Consider the following 5802-nt stretch of genomic DNA (forward strand, 5'->3'; position numbering starts at 1 on the left):
TGTGTCAAAGAGTATCTTTTCTTATTGCATGGTATCATTTCACTTTACATTGCATGGTATTATATAGTAAAACATGGCATGGCATGGTATCATATTGTATCATATCATATTGTTCTGTGTTATAAAGGTCTATACTGTATTATAACATATTGTTTTGTTTCATATTCTATTGTATTTTATCATATCACTCTGTAGTGTTAAGCTCTGTATAATAGAATATGTTATACTGCATGGTGTCACAGGGCATCACATGTCATTGTATTGTGTGATAGTTTATGATCAGTTTATGGCTAGATTTCATTGCATGCTATCAGCATGTAGGTGTGTGTTCCTGTGTTTATGTGCCCTAATCTGTGTGGCTAATGTGTATTGGCTGTGTTGTGCTTATTTTGATGTCTTGCTTACATTTCTGCTCTGTACTATGTACTAAACTATGTTATTAATTTGAAATACTATGATGGTGTTGCAGTCAGTTTGCCAGTGATTGTGAGGCACAGTGGCTGCGGTTACATGAGTGTTTTTTCCATACGATTGAATTTATTCTTAATGGAGATTTAAACTTCTCTACTCACATGGACAGTAAAAGATGCCATCTGATTCAGATTAGCATATTCATGCATCATATATTTGATCTGAACAAAACTGCATTTGTTGCAGCATTGTCCCACTGATCAGATCTACCAAAAATTTGATGATGTATCATATTGCATTGTATCGTATATAATTATGTTTTTTCCTTTCCTATAATTTAACGTCAAATCATATCAAATTGTATGGTATCATATCATACTGCATAAAATCACATCATATTGCATCTGTCATATTGTAGTGTATCAAACAGTATTGTATATATTATTATATCAAATCATGTCATATCATACCAAATTGGATCGTATAATATATCATATCGTATCATATTTCACACTGCAATGGAATCATATCATATTGCATCTATCATATGAAATCATGCATCATTCTATCACATCAAATTGTTTTGTATTATATCATATATTATAATATATCATGTCATGACATACATCATATTTGATCATATATCATATTGTATCAAACAGTATCATGTCATGTCATATATATCATGCAGTATCATATCATAATATGATATATATTACATGTGTCATATCAAATAATTTTATGTCATATTATATAATGTTATGTCATAGCACATCATGTCATGTCATATCATACATCATGTTATGTCATGTAATTTCTTATATCATATTATGTCATATCATATATAACATCATGCCATATCATGTCATGTCATGTATCATATCATGTCATTTCATATCATGTAATGTGATTTCATAAATCAAATCATGTTATGTTATGTCATATCATGTTGTGTCATATCATATCCTGTCATGTCATTACATTTTATATCATATATCATATCAGGTTATGTCATGTCATATATGTTATGTCGTGTCATATATCATATCATTTCATATCATATGATGTTATGTCATGTCATATCATATGATGTTATGTCATGTCATATATCATATCATGTCATATCATATGATGTTATGTCATGTCATGTCATGCAATATCATGTCATGTCATTTCATATCATATCAAATCATGTTATGTCATGTCATATCATGTCATGTCATTACATTTTATACCATATCATATCAGGTTATGTCATATCATATCATGTTATGTCATGTCATATGTCATATCATATCGTGTTGTCATGTCATATATCATATCATATCATGTTATGTCATGTCATATCATGTTAATTCATGTCATATCATATAATGTTATGTCATGTCATATCATATGATATTTCATATTATATCATGTTATGTCTTATGTCATATAATATCATATAATGTCATATCATATCATGTTATGCCACGTCATATATCATATGTCATATCATATATAATATCATATCATATCATGTTATGTCATGTCATGCCATGTCATGTCATATATCATATCATGTCATCATATCAGAACATGTTATGTCATATCATATCATATCATATCATGTTATGTCATGTGGTGTCATATCATACCATGTTATGTCATGTCATGTCATATATCATATCATGTCATTTCATATCATATAATGTCATATATTACATATCATATATCATATCATATCATGTCATGTCATATCATATCATGTTATATCATATCATGTCATGTCATGTCATATATCATATCATGTCATATATTATATAATGTCATATCATTACATATTATATCATATCCATCATACCACATCTACATTCTGGTATATTGAACACCAGAATGACCTTTAATGGTTCTAACTCTCATCCATCTTTCTACACAATCTCAGCAGACTTCAAATTCAGGGGTTACAGCAGAGCAGGCAGCAGAAAGAGTTTAGTATTGCTATGTTCAGAATGACAAAGACGTGCTGTGAATCAGGAGGCAGTGATCGTAACCTTGCCAGGATAATTGAAGAAACTTTGCAGCCACTGTCATGTCAATCAAGCATTCATGCGTTGTCTCCCTGTGAAGAGGGGTAAACACTTCAGAGATAATTAGGAGAGTTCAAATTGACAAAAGACAACCGTTTGCATGCGGTTTTAATGAATCCAAAACATTCTGCATGGGACATTGCTTTTGTGTAATTAGCACATGTTGAATTTCTTGATTGTAAGAACCCCAAGAGATGCTACAATTACTTTTAACATTGGAGCAAGCTGTTACTACCGCTTATTACCCTCTCTCTATTTCTATATTGTTTAGGCTTAGTAACACCAAAAGAGGTGAGAACAGCAGCACTGTAACAACACAACACTTCACACAGCTCAGACCAACAGAAAAGAGCAGCAGGATGCAGCGAGCCTGCTCACCCCTTCCAAATCCTGCCTTGCCGACAACAGATGGCCGTCTCTCCCACAATGCTGCACGGTCGCAGATGCCAACAGAAGAGGTGACAAACACTCTGCAGGTGTCTGTCCCTCTGCGTCCCTCTGCTGTGTATGCGCTCGCCTGTGTCTGTGTTTGTGTGTGTGCCACGGGGGACAAAGAGCATCTTTTCTTGCAGGGAGAGGAGAGTGTAATTGATAGCAGAGGACAACCTGCAGGAAGGAAGTGCCATCGTAGGCTGAATGGATAGCTTGGCACAGACGGGTACAAACTGTCAGGACAGATGCAGAAGAAGTTCATATTATTCATTATGGGATCTTTAATGTGAATATTCTAAGTCTTACTGTCCAAAAGAGGCAGAGTGGAGGATTGTTTTCAAAGAGCTAGCATTTGAAAATCATGTCTTAATAAGACATGTCCATAATATTCTATAAAACATTTCACTACATATTTTCACGCTCTAGTGTGCGACTGCTTTTGGCTTGGATCTACAATCTGGTCCCTCTCCCTGTGTGCTGTCCAGGCCAGGTGTGCCGGTTGGCAGAGGCAAGCAGAGCCAGGTGAGCGAGCTGCTGGCCAGGTGCCCTCCAGAGGCCTGCTACACTGACCACAGACCAGATGGCTGTGGAGCACCAGCAGGCGGGCTATGTACACCACCAAACACACAAGAGCACAACCCAGTTTCCATGCAAGTGGACTTTCATGCACACACACATATTTCTGTGCCATAAAAAAGCACTAAAACCCTACAGTGAGTCTTGAAGTGAAGTGCTTTATGTGTTTTAACTGGACCTGGTCCGCAGGGATTAAAGAAGAACTCTAACATGACATGCCCGATAGACTGTTTCATATATCCTTTACATGGGACATATTACAGATCTATCTGGAAACCTCCCAAACAAAGTGCTTGGGAAGAAACTGGGAAGAACCCTGTGCAACACATTTGACTTAAGACAGAAAATGCTACCTACCTGATCAGACAAGAGGTAGCACTGTGTCCAAAGGGGGCACCAAAACAAACACACAAATCAAAAGTTTCTCTCAAAATTCCCACAAAGTCCACAGGAAAACAGCAGTCAAAGCCTAAAACCTGAGGGCTCTCTGATGTTATGTAAAAGCCTTTTACCAAACACAGATGTAAATAGACATTTCAGCTCTTTGAAATGTTGACCCTTGTCTACTTATCCTTGAAGAAAACTTGATCTTGTCGAACTTTTTTCATACGTGTTTGACCCCGCAGCATTCATCTTCTTCTAGCTTCTAGATTTAAAGTTTTGTTAGGACTGTTGAAAAAGCTCAAACAAAGAGAAAAAGCTCTATTGTGTCAAACCATCTACACTGTGTAAACTCTCTCTCTTTTACTGTACCACAGGATTAAAATGCACTGTGGGTTTTCAAATGAACTTTTATTCAGTGTACTTTCCCTTGACCTCTAACAAAAGTTTTGATTTTAATCTTTAAGATTTCTTTTCTAGTATTTCATACCAACAGCTTGTTGTTATGATTCTCACAGCTCTTCTGCTTTCAGACATCTGCCCATGCCTGCAAAAGAGTGCTTTGGGTTTAGCTTTATTATTTTAAATCTTTGAATCTTTGTTCAGATTTGATCAGCATAACTCTCTGACCTTGGATTGATTCGAAATCTAATCCCCTCTGGTTGGGAAAAGGCAGATTACTTAATTCACCATCATCCATAAGAAGTGTGTACTCATGTTTCTTTAGATCATTTTAATTGTAATTCATGATAAAGTAAAAAAAACAAAACATAAAAAAAAAAACAAAAAAAAAACATTATTTTAAACAACTGTCCAAAAGCCACTCCTGTGTTGCCTTGGCGTGTTTGAAGGTGAACCTTCAACCCAGTCTGAGGTCCTAAGCACTGCTGAACAAGTTTCTATTTAATCTACCTCTGTACCCTGACCAGTCTCCCAGTCACTGCTGCTGAAAAACACCCCCACAGCATGATGCTGCCACCAACATGCTTCACTGTTGGGATGGTATTGGCCAGTTAGTGAGCAGTGCCTGGTTTCCTCCAGACATAATGTTTAGACTTAAGTAAGCAGTTCAGTTTTGGTCTTGGTTTCATCAGACCAGGCTTTCATGTGTTTTGCACTGAGGAGAGTCTTCTGTCTAACCACTGCACCAGAAACAAAGACGATTGTGAAGCAAGTGCACCCAAAACTTTTCTCTTACCCAAAACTGTCTCCTGGCTGCCCTTGTGGTTGGATGGGTCTAATACTAGGTTGTACAAAAGAAGATGAAACTGTTGCTGTATACAGATTTGTTCACTCTGGTAGCGTTTTTGGGCTCCCAAAATGCCGGTTCCGTGTGGATGAAACGTCGATAAATGCTTTTGCAGACACTTCTAATCTCATCTCTGTGTGGACGACTTTTGGAAGAGTCCTGGTTGTGTCAAACGTCTTCCATTGGAGAATCCTGGAGGTCGCTGTGCTCTTGGGAACCTTTAGTGCAGGAGAAATGTTTCAGCAGCCTTACCCAGATCTATGCCTGTCAACAATCCTGTCTCTGCATCAGTTCCTTTGACCTCATGGCTTGGGTTTTTCACTGATGTGCATTGCCAGCTATGAGGCCTTCTATAGGGAGGTGTGTGCCTTTCCAAATCATAGCCAATCAATTTAGTTTACCCAGACCTGCCCCTGCTGATACACAGATTATGCATAGCGCATTGGCCTCATCACCATGGGGGGCCTCACTTTAAACATTTTTTTTTTCTCTTTGTCTGAACATCAGTCCGTGTTTTTATGATAAATATGATCCAGGTAATGTATATACAGTATTGACCAAACATAAACTTTACCTGGCCATCACACATTTGTAAATTAACCCTAAAAATATCTGTTTTATCTGCTGAAAGACACAGGTCTGTGGTAGTATTTGGTATGTTATTCTTGGTGATGACTGTATTAC

Source organism: Cheilinus undulatus, linkage group 16 (genome assembly GCF_018320785.1).
Source record: "Cheilinus undulatus linkage group 16, ASM1832078v1, whole genome shotgun sequence".
Classification (NCBI taxonomy): domain Eukaryota; kingdom Metazoa; phylum Chordata; class Actinopteri; order Labriformes; family Labridae; genus Cheilinus; species Cheilinus undulatus.